The 15,558-nt window shown below is 44.3% G+C and overlaps 1 protein-coding gene and 1 long non-coding RNA gene across 6 annotated transcripts in view; one reads left to right on the top strand and one right to left on the bottom strand.

The window, feature by feature from the left end:
- Positions 1-15,558, bottom strand: part of bcas3 (BCAS3 microtubule associated cell migration factor) — a 1,011,809-nt gene that overhangs the window by 325,345 nt on the left and 670,906 nt on the right. The window lies entirely within an intron of this gene.
- LOC121283102 overlaps positions 1-15,558 on the top strand; it is a 79,356-nt gene that overhangs the window by 58,391 nt on the left and 5,407 nt on the right. The window contains exon 3 of the long non-coding RNA XR_005944189.1: positions 7,543-7,574. This is a non-coding gene — a long non-coding RNA (uncharacterized LOC121283102). The remainder of the gene's footprint in view (positions 1-7,542; positions 7,575-15,558) is intronic.

Raw genomic sequence — 15,558 nt, 5'->3', positions numbered from 1 at the left:
GGAGATGGTCATTGCCTGGCACTTATGTGGCGGAATTACTTGCCACTTGTCAGCCCAAGCCTGGATATTGTGGAGGTCTTGCTGCATTTCCACATTGACTGCTTCAGCATCTAAGGAGTCGTGATGGAGCATGGGGGCCTGCCCTTGGTGCTGTACAGGGACACGCCCTCAGTGCTGCACGGGGACATGCCCTCAGTTCACTAGATTCCACAAACTGCAATTAAATAAATAACCAGTTAAATCTACTTGGTCTGGACATGAGCAGAACCTCTCATTCTTCCCTCAATAACTCACAGATCTTCAACCTCTACTTGAAAAGCAGACTTGCCCTTGGTTTAACATCTCACTCCAACACAGCATCTCCCTCAGTGCTGCAGGGGGGTATGCCCCCAGTGCTGCACAGGAGCACGCCCCCAATGCTGCACAGGAGCACTTCCCCAATGCTGCACAGGAGCACTCCCCCAGCGCTGCACGGGAGCACTCCTCCAGCACTGCATGGGAGCACTCCCCCAGCACTGCATGGGGGCACCCTATCAGTGCTACATAAGCGCACTCCCTTAGTACTGCATTGGAATGTTAAATTATGCACTCAAGTCCTGGAGTGAGTTGAGAATTCACAACCTTCTGCCTTATGTAGGAATGGTTCCAATAAGCCAAGCTGACATTTAATAAACTACTGCACAGACAAAAAGAATTCCTGCATTAACAGATGCACTGGGGAAACACTCTGAGTACTACACTGAACTGTCAGCCTGGATTTGTGTTCAAGTCTCTACAGTGGGGTTCGAATCCACTTTCTTCTGACTCAGAGGTGAGAGTGCTACCAACTGAGCAAAGGCTGACACTTATGTCATTGCTTATTGCAGAGAGGGTACACTGAACCTTGACATAATCAAACTGCTTCCAACACAGAGGCCCAGATCTTCCATTCTCCGGATGCCCATTCCCCAGAGGTACCCCAGAAGATGTGCTGGGGCACACCTTACAAGTCCCAACACAAGAACCCCATGGGAATTGCCCAGGAAGTTTCAACTTCCAATGGGCAATTCCACTGCATCCAGAACCCTCTGAAAAAGTGTCCAACTCTGAGTAGAGTCAGAGACTTTGGAGGGTTCCGACTTACTTACCAGAATAGTTACCCAGAATATATTAGACAGAAAAAGAACATATCTAACTCCTTGGTAACTATACAACTGACACTCCTAACTCCCCACCCTAACCTCCGATCCTCTGATTTGCCCCCTCTGACCTTCCAAACCCCTTGAGCCTCCGACTCCCCATTGGCCCGACCAGATGCAACCTCACCACCCTGCCATCCACCACCTACCCACACTGCCATCTACCATCCTGCCCTTTACCCACCCTGCCACCCATTACCCTGTCACCTGCCATCCTACCCAAATGCTAGAGTGTATTATAAAGGTTTGATAACTTAGAAAATATCAACGGGAGTAGACAAAGTCAACATGGATTTATGAAAGGGAAATCATGTTTGACAAACCTACTGGAGTTTTTTAAGGACGTAACTAGCAGGATAAAGGGGAACCAGTGGCTGTGGTCTATTTGGATTTTCAGAAAACTTTTGATAAAGTCCCATCTAAGAGGTTAGTGTGCAAAATTAAAGCACAAGGGATGAGGGAATTGCATTGGAATGGATTGAAAATTGGTTAGCAGACAGGAAACAGAAAGTAGGAATAAATGGGTCTTCTTCGGAATGGCAGGCAGTGACTGGTGGAGTACCGCAGGGATCAGTGCTTGGGCTCCAGCTATTCACAATATATATCAATGGTTTGGATGAGGGAATCAAATGTAATATCTCCAAGTTTGTTTATGACACAAAACTAGATGGGAATAAGAGTGGTGAGGAGGATCTTAAGAGGCTTCAAGGCAATTTAGACAAGTTGAGTAAGTGAGCAAAAACATGGCCGATGCAGTATATCGTGGATAAGTGTGAAATTTGGTCGGAAAAACAAAATGGCAGAGTATTATTTAAATGGTGATAGATTGGGAAATGTTGACATACAAAGGGACTTGGGTGTCCTTGTACACCAGTCACTGAAAGCAAGCACACAGGTGCAGCAAGCAGTTAAGAAGGCAAATGGTATGTTGGCCTTCATTGCAAGAGGACTTGAGTACAGGAGTAAGGATGCCTTACTGCAGCTGTATAGGGCCTTGGTGACCACACCTGGAGTACTGTGTGCAGCTTTGGTCTCCCTACCTAAGAAAGGATATACTTGTCATAGAGGGAGTGCAGCAAAGGTTCACCAGACTGATTCCTGGGATGACAGGATTTTTGTATGAGGAGAGATTAGGCTGACTAGGCCTGTATCACTTGAGTTTAGAAGAATGCAAAGGGATCTCATTGAAACATAAAATTCTGACAGGGCCGGACAGACTGGATGCAGGGATGATGTTTCCTCTGGTTGGGGTGGGTTCTGGAACGAGGGATCACAATCTCAGGATACAGGATAGGCCATTTATGACTGAGATGAGGAGAAACTTCTTCACTCAGAGGGTGGTGAACCTGTGGAATTCTCTACCACAGAAGGCTGTGGAGGCTAAGTCACTGAATATATTTAGGAAGGAAATAAGATAGATTTCTAGACACTAAAGGCATCAAGGGGTATGGGGAGAGAACGGGAGTATGGCATTGAGATAGAGGATCAACCATAATCATGTTGAATGGCGGAGCAGGCTTTAAGGGCCGAATGAGCTACTCCTGCTTCTATTTTCTATGTTTCCCACTTACCTTACCCACACTCATTCACTTACACAGTGAAAAACTACTTAAATGTCCCAAAGATTTTCACTCTCTTAGTGAACGAAGGTTTAACAAAATATGGTGGGTAGGGCAGTAAAAAAGGGGGCTTGGCTTGGTTTCCCCTGATAATTCTGCCCTACGAGGAAAGGCTCTGAGAACAGGTACGCTCTGCGTTTCTGAAGAGGCTTGGTTCAGAAGTCTGGGTGAGAAATGTGGAGCTCCGCTGTTGTGTAAAAAAAAAGGGGAAATAGGTAGCAGGGTGGTGGGTGGTAGGGGAAAGGGTGGCAGTGTTGTAGGTGGCAGAGTGGGTAGGATGGTAAGTGGCAATCTGACAGTGATTGACACTCCTCAGAAGATGCTGCTGAATAATTCCAGTACCTGCATGTGCTTCACCAACTGGACAAAATCCTCAGAAAAATTCAGTGTTAACTAGCATGCTTCCTTATTTGGATAGGTTTATTTTATTCATTCATGGGATGTGGGTGTCGCTTGCTAGGTCAGCATTTATTGCCCATTCCTAACTGCCCTTGTGAAGGTGGTGGTGAGCTGCCTTCTTGAACCGGTACTCCAAAAGTGGAGGGAAGTGTAAATTAAGAATTTTTTTGTCATTATCAGACAAGGAGCAGCCTTACAATTGCTGCGCTTTTACTAAAACTAAAAGGATTCTAAATGCTTGCACCATGTTTTTATGTCTTACAATAAAGAACCATCAGATACCATTAGTGAAAGACCTCCTTAAACTAAGTGATATCATGTAACCATACAAATTAGATGCTGTTAGAAAACACATCAACATGGAGAAGGAGGAGAACACAAAATGCATCAAACAATTCATTATTAATCTATTCTTCTAAAAAACACTAAAACTCATTAATCTCGGTGAAATACAAGTGTGACTGTAATCTTTAGGAGGGGATCAAATAACTTATTATTAGCATTCTATCTGTCATGGGGAAAAGAGTATGCAGTAAAGAAATTTTACTTTTTGGGAATTCTAGTTTTTCAAGAAGTATTAAATCCTCCAAAATCACTGATGAGATTTCAAAAAGATTCTGGGATGTATGTGGTTCTGGTGAGACCAGCATCTATTACCCAGTGCCTGTTGACCTGAGAAGATGGTGGTAGGCCTTCTTTTTTAACTTTACAATCTTCTAGCACTTTAATACAACTGAGTGGCTCGACAAGCGACTTCAGAGGGCAGTTAAGAGCCAATCTCTGTAGTGAGACTGGAGTCACATATAGGTCATAAGTGGGTAAGGGCAGAAAGTTTCCCTGGAGGACATCAGTGAACCAATTGGGTTTTTATAACAATCATAACCATTTATAATGACAGCAGCTTTTATGTCTAGGGTTTCTTTTTAATAAAACTGAATTCAACTTTCAAACCGCCATGCTGGAATTTGAATTCACATTCTCTGGATTACATAACGACTGCATTACCCTCTAATTTTACAGTTATATCCCCTTGTTCTTGATTCCCGCATCGGATGGAATGGTTTCTCTGTATCTACTCTCTCGAATCCTTCTAGACATTTTAAATACTCAGAAAGTGTCTGAATCCGCTCGTGGATCTGATCTGGAATTCACTGTGTGTAGAGCTTTGGGCGAAAGCCTGTTCCACCAATCTAGAAATCTGTATTCTTCTAACAAAGGCTTTTTGCGATTCCTGGTCCAAACTACTTGCATCTGTTTTACAGTTTGAACCATTATATTGAGGTTGGACACAAAATAAAAATGAGTATATGGGGAAGTCATGATTAAGGTTGCGAGAATGAAAATTTGGCATGGAACCCAGGCTCACTGTTTTCTATGCTAACTAAATTAATCTGTAAATACAGAGATAGGTAGGGTAGGGGAGACAGAGTTTAGAACCTCCTCCACCCCAAACCCATTCTAACATCCAGCCACAACTTTGAGTGTGTGCTTGGGGGAGTTTCCAGGAATTGTGAGTATTACATTTGTTGAGTTCAGTATTGATGCTAGTGATCACAAGAAAAATGAGGGATCAATTACTTTTCATAAATGGGCTGTTGGTCAGGAGGAATTAATTTAAAAGTGTGTACCAGCTTGGGCTACTGACCTGCTACTTCAGCCTTGCTTACCCTTACCAAGTGCGTGGTGCCTGCCAAATATAGTTAACATGATTCTATAACCATCAATTTGGAACAAGGTCAATGACATTCCAAAACTGAAGATGGCAAACGTGCCTTGCCCTTTGCCAAGGGTCTATAGAACTTCCAGCCCTTGCTTCCTATGCATTAGGCTTTGATGAAAGCCATTCCTTTGATCATTCAACGCTGCAGCAAGATAGTGTGCCAAAATGCTGCATCCACAGACTGTGCTGGTTTCAGAGCAGTAGACATGGCAAATTACTAACTTCAGATGGTCTGAGAAGATGTGGCTATAAGTGAACACAGTGCCCAACTCATGTCATTTTTTGCACAGTTCCATTGACAGATTATAGAGCAAGGTGATTCAACTGGTTAAGTGTAAGCCACAGCACTGTCCCACTTCTCAGTCAGGAGGTCATGGGTTCAATCCTCATGCTGGAGACTTGAACAAAAAATACAGACTGATATTCCAGGACTGAGGGAGCGCTGCACTAACAGAGGTGCCATCTTTCAGATGTGACTTTGAACCAAAGCCCTGCCTGCCCTCTGCATGTAATAGATCCCATGATACAATTTCTAAGAAGAACAGTGGAGTCCTCCCTGATTTCTTTGCCAATATTTATCCCTCAACCAACAACACTAAAACAGATTATCCGGTCACCACCACGTTGCTGTTTGTGGGATCTTGTTGTGCACAAGTTGGCTATCATGTTTCCAACATTACAGAAATGACTACACATCCAAAGTATTTCATTAGCTGTAAAGTATTTTAGGACATCCTGAGATTGTGGAAGATGCTATTTTGCTTTCAATTGGGATAATTGCCTATATTATCAGAAATCAGGGACATGTGTTTGTCTTCAGTGCTGACAGTGTAAAGCGCCACATGCCAGTAATTCATATTGGGAATTCAGGTACAAATCCCCCACTCTCCCCTCACTCTTCTTGTGCATCAAAATAAATTGAAAATCATATGGGTCCAAAATGCTCCCCTGTTGCATGAAGATCTGTGCTAAGGCAATAAATTATTTCGACCTCCCTGCCTCTCAACCCCTTCACCCCCAGCCCTCCAGTGTCAGCCTGACTCAGGTGGTAGCATTCTCATCTCTCAGTCCAGAATGTTGTGGCCTTGAGTCTCAAGCTAGATAATTGTGTGTAATCTAGAAGGTGCAGTACTTCAGATGAGATGTTCGAACAATTCTACGTGCTGCTTTTTCAGGAGGGTGTTAGAAGCTGTCACATGGCAACGTTTGGGGAAGAGCAGGGATTTCTAGTCATGTTTGACACGACGTTCCTCCCTCAATCAAAACAATCAAGAAAACAGATTCACCTTATTGGCTGTGGGATCATGCTGGTACAGAATGGCCGCTGCGTTTGCACATAATTGTTACTACACTTCAAAAATAATTCACAGTGTGAGACACTTTGGGATGGCATGATAAGACATGATACAAATGCAAGCATTTTGATCTCTTTATCTACGCTAACACAGGAAAGAAGTTAAGTTAGAAAAGGGCTATTTTTTTATTATTCATTTTTGAAAATGATTTAGTGCAACAAGAATCATGTCAACATGGAAAAATAACCATATGACTATATATATTTAAATATATGATATTTTATCCTCTTTATGTTCAACGCCAGATTGGCGTTTGGGTTTTTGCACTTGCTGTAGGGCAAAAATAACTGTCTGGCTGAACAGTCGCAGCGCAGTAACACACCACAGCTGGGTCCAATTACCAGCTACATCCTCATAATGCCTCTCACTAACAAGGATAATGCGAGTATGACTGTGAATCTATGGATGCTGTAAAAGTTAGATCAGGCATGTGAGAATAACGAATGAAAATATGAAGCTGAAGTGACAGGAAATACAGTGGCATCTATCTTAAATGAAACATTCCTGTGGGGCTCAGGAATACTGGCAGCTTAACCCCTCTACATTCAGATGTTTGAATACTTCTATTTTCAAGAGCTGAGAAATTGCTGCAGTGGGCGTGCCATTGTTGAAAAAGGGTTAATGGCAGATTAATCTTGAATCCATCTAACAGGTATACTATTTAAAAGGTGCTTTTGCGTCATTGTGTTCATTTCAGGAAGACTCGCCTTTTGTCTTCCATTTACATTTTTGCCCTGCGCTATATAACGGCTAGAAGGAGAGCCAGCAAATTCACTAGCAGTATAAGAGAACTATTAGAAAATAGCATGTGCTGCCTGTAGGCCAAGGAAGGTCAGCCCTTTTCCATTCCCAAGTGCAGTGGATTCACTGGTATATATGATGTTAGGAACTCTGTCAAAAATGTATCATTGTCAATGTAAGCTTGGCTGAATAGGTAAGATAGGCAGAAAATTGCGGACTCAGTCCCCACTCCAAGATTTGTGTGTATAATGCAGGCTGACATTAAGGTGTAATAACAATGGAAATGCAGAGCAAAAGTGGTTGCTACATTTATCTACATATCAACAGTCGTTGCTCCTCAAATTAATTATAGTGAAATGTTTTGACAAGTTTCCAAAACATGTGATTTGATTGGAATCAACAGGTCAAGAAATTAGGACACCCTCTCTCCTCATCTTTAAAAAGAGTTGCACTGTGAGGGTTCAATCCACTTCAAAAATCATTTATTAAGAATTCTCATTAACTTTTAACATCCTTTTGTGTTTTCCCAGTTGATGCTTCTTTCAACACTGGTGTTTGAAGAGTAAGTGATAATGACTTCATCAGGTTTGCACGAGTTATCCAGTCTGACAGTGTCAGGCAGCTGAATTAATATACACAGTTGTACTGACACACTCTCTGAAGTACTCTGGGTTACTAACTGTATCTGTACTGATGTTAATTCAGATCCTGCTCATTATTAGGCTCAGTAACTCCTTTTACGCCATTTCCAATGTCCTTCAGTACTTGTCATTTAAAGAAAAATGAAAATGAAATTTTAATTCCAGGTAATTGTCCAGCACATTAAAACAGCAACATGTCAGCAAAGGTTTGATCCTGAAATAGCCATATCTCTTGTGCCCATCAGTTAGGTAGCAGCCAAGTGTTCCCGCAAAGGGAGAAATATCGAGGAAAAGTTGTCTCCAGGCAAGGCCTGGCTTGAAAGCCACTTTCACAATTAACCCAACTGTCACTCCATTGGAAGAGTGACTTCCACATACCCTCTCGCCTTTTAAACATTTCTTTTGGAAGCCAGTCTCTGCAGTACAGTTGGGCTCTTGCTATTTAACGGGAAACCTGAATGTTATTGGGACTGGCTCCCCACTCTGCAGGAACAGGTATATTTAATGTGATGGCTCACATTCCCAGGAACTCCCATCTTAAATTCTCAAAGACAGTGTCAGCTAACCAGAGGAAAAGAGTGCTATTTTTTAAGAAAATATTTTTATTAGTATACTGGGTGGAATTTACCCATCCTAGCCGCATCAGGTTTTGTGGCGGGTGAGAGTGGAGAACTTAGTGGGAGGCAAAAAATCAGAAACCCGCTGGTGTAAAAATAATTCACAATTTTCCCAAAGGCGGGTTGGGTATCCCGCTGAGTAGTGGTGTGAACGCCATTTGCATTCATTACCATCTCATGAATCTCTCATTAAACTAGCTCATTGCCAGAATCACGTGCCGCCTTTCAATCTTGTGTTACGCTAGTGAGAAATAATGTCGGCCCAAATCTCATTGGAAAAAGGGTGGCATGCACAGGTCGGACTTTGCTTGCGACTTCAAGGTGAGTGCAACACACATAGACTACCTTCCACAGCGCTGTGCCGGTCTCTTTGTAATGCCAGTGGAACGTCACAATGCTGCGGCTATAAGATTGGTCTGCTCCCGGTGGTTGCCCCCGTAGTCACAAGGACACCGCTGTGCAGTGCTACTCAAGCAGAGCTCAACACTCAGGAAATATACTGCGACCAGCAAGGCAGCGTAGGGGTGGTCTGCTCCTGGTGGGTGCCACTGTTGTCCAGAAGGACATCACTGTGCAGCAGTACTCATACAGGGCTGAGCATTCAGAAACCAGCATTTTGATGGGGGTGAGTGGGGAAGGGGGAACACATTGGGGGGCAATGTGAAAAGAAGGCTTTGCAAGGAGTTGAGGGGAAGGGGGAACACACATGGGCAATGGGGAAGGAAGGCTTTGCAAGGGGGTGGAGGTGGATGGGGGCATGATGGAAGGCGGAGCGGCAGGAATGTTTTGCAAGGAGGTGGAGGAGGAGGAGGGAGACAGAGGGTAGACCAAGGGATGGGAAACTGGAAATTGACAAGCGGAACTGAAATGCTGACAAACAAGGGGGTGAGAGGGATACCACTTATATGAATGGGGGTGGGGGAGATGCACGCAGACTCTTGAATAGGGAAGGGGGGGGTTGTTAATGTGGAACTAGAGGGATGGGCCACACGGAGACTCACAAGATTGTGGGGGGGCGGTTGAGAAGGGAGACAGTGTGGTGTTCAGTCCTAAGGGCAATGGGGAACCTTGTGAACGTCAAAGTCCTTGGTATTGATCTTGCAGTCAGGAGTTAGAGAGTAGAGACACTCCTGGGGCTTGGTGGAAAGGATTTTGAGAGTAGAGACACTCCTGGGGCTCCGTAGACCTCATTGTCAAAAGTCAGAGATTGGAGACAGTTATAGGGTGCTGCGGGCACGCTGCTGACTCTTCATTAGGAGCATGGTGCCCTCCAGCTCCAGGGAGGAGCAAGGACTGTGTGCTTAATTGGTATAATGCACAGTGTGGGATGTAGGGCTGTCTCACAGTCACTGTCCATGGGCATGTCTGTCTCTGTACTGGGCTGCAGATGGGATGGTGATGGTAATGAGAGGCATCAGTAGCCTGCTTTTGGGGAGCACATAATAGAGGTGGGGGGCGGGGGGGGGGGGGGGGGGGGGGGGGGGGGGGGGGGGGGGGGGGGGTGGTGGTGGGGGGTATGTGAAGCTTTCCTGGCACGATTCACATTGTGCACAGAGCCTTTAGATGGGGACGGTAGAGCTCCACATTGGGCATGGGCATGTCAGTTGTGATGGGCTCGTGGGGGAGGATAGGAATGTCCATCACAACAACTATGGGATCCCATATTATTCGGGGTGGGGGGGGGGGGGCTGGAGAATTACAGAGGGAGCTCCATCTTCACATTTTAAGGTTCCAGGTAGATTTCTAGGATATGAACAATGAGAGAGGGAGCGTTGAAGTTCATTTCAAAATGGTAATGCAAAGCCACCATCTTGCTCTATCAGAGTTATGGCACAGTTATAAATCAAAAGTAGAAGCAATTCGGAACGGGAAGGGTTTGAGGCTGTGTGGGAGGAGTGCACTGCTGGAGTAAGGTGCCCTTTCAATGGGCGCCCTCTAGCTTGTTGGTGCTGCAAGAGTAAACTGGCGAAGAAAGCCATTGGAAACCTTTACCAACACTATAACAGGGATGCTCAGAAGTCAATGGCTTAACATCACATTTGCTGCATCTCAACATTAACACTTAGGAATGTAAAATTTGGGAATGCATGCAATTGTTAACGAGGCACAAGTGCAGCATATATGGCATTCCATTAATGCAGGCCAGTCACGTGTCCTCTAGAATTGGCATTCATAACAGGCCAAACAGCATCCAGTCATTAATCATCATCAACTTATTGTTAATTAGTATGCCAGATCAGAGATTGGAGCACTGAGCCAGGTTAAGCAGGGCATGTCACTGAAACCTTCTCATACCACTGAGGGATTCAGATGTTACGTTTCTGGGATGGCATCTTGGTCACCTGTGTGCTGGCGTATCAGAGGCGAGGCTGCATCAGCGACAATGAAGTAGGGCAGAAACCACCAGAGACCATTACAGTTGCTATAGTTAACAAATTGTGAGCTTCACTATCTTGACCTGTAAATCATTAATGTCTTCAATGTTTCATTTCAGAGAGAAGGTGTAAGCAAAAATGGATCTAGGGCTCAATGCTGCCTTTTTGAGGGTCCTAATGCAATGGAGGAGGTGAAGAAGGGAGAGACGGTGCTGAGCGCAGCTCCAAGAGGAGGCCCACCCTGAGGTCCAGGGTCAAGGGGAGCAACAGCAAGAACAAGAGGATCAGGAGGAGAGACCCAGACAATGGGGGCAACTCTCCAGATCTGGGTATATCAAAGAAGACTCTCCCTTTTCTAAATGAGAGAGAGACAATGCTGCACATGTCTGTGCTTGTCCTGAGCTTTGGTGGATCACATGTGCCACATTCTTCATGAAGAGCTGATATCCTATGGAGTTTGAGGTTATCCCCTGCCAGTGGCCTTAAGGGTGACTGCCATGCTCAATTTTTTTTGCCTGTGGGTTGTTCCAGGGGTCCACATGGGATCTGTGCAGCATCTCGCAGTCTGCAACACATAGGTGCATAAAGGAGGTCACAAGTGCCCTTTTACACAGCAAGGTACATCACTATGTGAAGTTTGCTCTGCACGAAGATAGCCAGGCTGCGAAATTCACTGACGTCCCAACTATCTCAGACTTCTCATGTGGCTTTAAGGGTTCCATGGCAGCAGCTCATAATGTTTATAAACCACAAGGGCTATCATTCCATCAATGTTCAACTTGTGTGTGATAATTGGAAGCATATTATGCACATTTGCGCCAGGTACCCTGGGAGTTGCCAATGACTCAAACATCCTGAGTCACTCTCAGGTGTCTCAGATTTCCAAAGAGCCTGAATGTCTGCAGGGATGGCTGCTTGGGGATAAGAGGTTATCAACTGGAATGCTGGCTGATGACACCAGTGCGTCATCCTCAGACTCATTCCAAGGAAGGGTATAATACTGCTCACAGCTTCACATGTTCCCTAATAACGCACATCATTGGGATCCTGAAGATGCGCTTCAGATGTTAGAACCGCTCAGATGGCAAACTACAATACACTCCCATTAAGGCATCACGCATCATCATTGTGTGTTGCGCCCTTCACAACCTGGCACTGCAAAGAGATGATTCCTTGCCACAGGGATAAATGGAGGAGGATGAGAGCTCTTTGGAGAATGAAGATCAGGAGGCCCAGGAACCTCAAAACGGTGATGAGGGTCAGTTTGAAGGCCATGACGCCATAAAGGAAGGGAGACATGGGAGATGTGCCCAAGACATTTTAATCACTGCCAGGTTCCAGGAGGAGTAAAGTGAAGGCAAAGGGAGATGACCACATTTCTCCTGGTGCTGAATACCACTCCCTTCCATCTCAAGGGGATTCCAACCATTTGAATCAAGAACAAATCCAGCATTAACACTTGCACCTTCTGGTCTCATGCTTCACCAGGTCACAATCTCTACAAAGGTCCGCTATGCCCTCTGTAAGTGCTTGCTCTGAGAATTGAGAGTCCACTCACAACGAGGGCAATGTGAAAACTTACTTGAAGCAGTCATCCCCACATAAATAAGAAATTACAGTGGACAGTGAGATGAGGACATGGTTGGGGATCTCCTCCTCATGTCCATGTCTTGTTCTTTGGAACTACCACTGAGAAGACACAACTGCCACTAATCAATCAAGGCTGATTTGCTGCCCTCGCAAAATGGTCTTTTGTGAGGAAGAAGGGTTTCATGCACATAAATCACACAGTTCCAATAAAGATTTTAACACATTTCCCTGACATCACACCAGGGTACAGAAACTATCTTCAGTGAGGTTGACATCACATGGCTGTGAATATCAGAGAGGGACACTATCAGTGAGTCGGAGAATGGCTAAAGCTCAAAATGAGAGGATTCAAATGTACATAATCACAACACCTTCAATTGACCAAGCCATTCACATAAACATCAAATGTATTTACAAAATTGCAACATTTTTGCAGTGGTGGCACACCCATGACCCAAAAGTGAATTCAATATTACTTACTTTTCCTAACCCTAATACTATGCCTGGATGCAGCCCTGGCATGCACAGCAGAGCTGGGGGCAGCCTGCTGACTGCGATGTCCTGATGTCTGCAATGACCTTAGTAGACATCCTCTGATGGTGGTGTGAGATCCCTGCATGTGCTAATGGTTGTGTGAGATCCCTAAAGAGAGTAGCCCTTTGAGTACATGATGCCCTGATGAGAGTTTGATATTGGAGGGCATTGAAGGATGACTTACCCTGGCAGTGCGGATGAGTCCATTCATCCTCTTCCTGCACTGGATGGCGTTAAGGAAGCGGTTGCCAGCCGCACTGATGTCACCTGCGATGGCCTCTGAAACTAGAGAGGTGAGGTTGGTATGCTTTCTAAAATCATCCATGGGATACAGGATATTCCATAGGAATATGTGCCCACACTCATCTGATCAAGCCCTCGGGGGCCTGGTGGCTGAAGCAGGACGCTGCCTTCTTCTTGAGGCTTGCAGCCGCCTTCTTTTGGCTCAACCACATCTCTGTGGGTTGCCTGGAGACAGGTGGGCTGGAGAGAGAGAGATGTATGTGTGCTTGGCTGATGCTTAAATATAGTGCCCAGACTTTCGACCCTGCCAGCTGACGTTGGGGCAGACGAATCAGCTCCCAACCTGCCAGGTAATTCAGTGAGATACTCGCCTGTACATAACTAATGAGCTTCCAGGTGTGGAATCAGACGCAATTTCCCACCATTCCAAGCAGCTGGATATGCATCGCAAAAGCCGCCCGCCACCGCCAAAAACAGAAAATTCCGCCCACTGTAGTGGGAACATAGGGACAGAAGTAGGTCATTCAGCCCCTCGAGCCTGCTTCACCATTCAATTAGATTATAGCCGATTTGAATCTTTCCTCCATTTACCTGCCTGTCCTTCATATCTTCTTTCATACCTTTCCTTCCTTCATACCTAACAAAAATCTATCTCAGTTTTGAAATTCTCAATTGACCCTCCAGCCTCAATAGCTTTTTGGAGGGAGTGAGGGAGAGTTCCAGATTTCCATTCCCCTTTAGTAGATATATTTTGCCAGAAAGTCAAGCAATACAGAAATCTGAAATCTCAGCAATTCATCTTTTGGAAATACTCAGCAAGTCTGGCAGCATCTATGGAGACAGAAACAGTGTTAACATCCTGGTCCTTGACCTGCTGAGTATTTCCAGCATTTTTCTGTTTTTATTTCAGATTTCCAGCATCTGCAGTATTTTGCTTCTGTTTGAATTAATCTGTTGGTTTTGGGGTTGTTATATGATTTCTGAGTTTGAAAACCTCCAATTTATACTCAGGACACAACTAGTGGAGAAAGTCATTCCTTCAACTTTGGGTCCAAGGACATTGACAGGAGGATGGCCACCTATCTCTTCTGAAACATGGCTTGGGAAATAAAAGTAGGAATGTTTACCCCGAGTTGAGAAAAAATATTAAAGCTAGTCAGAATTCTTTCCAACAGACTGATTTTAAGAAAGCTGCTGATCAATGAACCTCCCTTTTAACTGTTCATGTTTTAACCCTTTCATCAGCACAGACCCATGTATATAGTTTTAAATAGAATGCACTTCAATGTATTATAACACTCTTGTGATGCACCTTGGAATGTTTTGCTATGTTAAAGGCGTTATATAAATGCAAGTTGCTATTGTTCGAGTTGAGTTTCTGCTACCTGCTGACTTCAGGTGTTTGTCCAATCTGTGCTCGTTCACAGCTTAGTGACATTCTGGGATGGAAAGGCCCATGACTCCAGAGGCAGCTTCATTGTAATTCAACAATTCCTAAAAGCTAAATCAGAGCTTTTAAGTGCACATGGCCACAAATGGCACAGTTACATCTGCAAGAGGCATTGTAACAAGAGTAAGCAATCAACAAGCAATCAGCTTGCTTTGCACGTCAGTGGCTGTGGAAAGCTTTTTGAGTATTTTGGATACTGGAAAACAAAGGCTGACAGCAGTAAAGGATCAGAAAAACAAGGTACTTGTTCAAACTAGTGGATGGTATAATGAAGATAGCAGGCCAACTGAAGGGTGAGTTTGATATCATTATTTGTCTCATACCCTAGAAGGCTGCCATTATATAATTTACTTATCTTATCTATCCAGGAGGATCTTGGTTCAAGTGTGATAGCATATACTTGCCAATGCTGTAGGAAAACCACTTAACTGCATTGCTCCATTTCTCTTCTGTATGGACCAGTAAGGAGTCTGTCTTTCTCATCAGAACTCTGGTCTTTTATCACTGTACTGCTCATAACTGCTCAAGGTATAATAACATGTGAATTAACAGATTGTTGGAGGATTGATGAGTTCTGATGAAGGGCCATTACAACTTGAAGCATTAACTCTGCTGCGCTCCATTGATGCTGTCAAACCTGCTCAGTATTTCCAGCATTTTCTGTTTTCATTTCAGATTTCCAGCTTCTGCAGTATTTTGCTTTTGTCATCAGGAATTAGATTGGCACTGGGTGATTTGTCTGAAGGTTTCGAAGATATATTACTCTTGTTGATAAGTTTTAATGGGAAAGTGTCTTAAATTGATAAGTAAGGCTGTATGATTGTCACAAGCATCACAGATTTTGTGGTTTTCTCATGATTTTCAGTCCGCTTTGACTCCTGCTTAATCAACTGGGGCAGTCTGAAATTAAGCTTCTTTTGTTCCATATGGGATATGCAACAATTCCAACACAGATTAATATTTAAGGTCAATTGCTTGGGGTGCATTTCAAGAGGAACTTGCATTTATAAAGTGCCAATCATGACCTCAGGACAGCCAGCTACATAATGTAGGAAACATGGAAGTCAATGTTCACACAGCAATATCTCATGAACAA

The sequence above is a fragment of the Carcharodon carcharias genome, chromosome 10 (genome assembly GCF_017639515.1).
Source record: "Carcharodon carcharias isolate sCarCar2 chromosome 10, sCarCar2.pri, whole genome shotgun sequence".
NCBI lineage: Eukaryota > Metazoa > Chordata > Chondrichthyes > Lamniformes > Lamnidae > Carcharodon > Carcharodon carcharias.
Note: the sequence above shows the minus strand (reverse complement) of the source record. Positions and strands in the feature narration are given on the sequence as shown.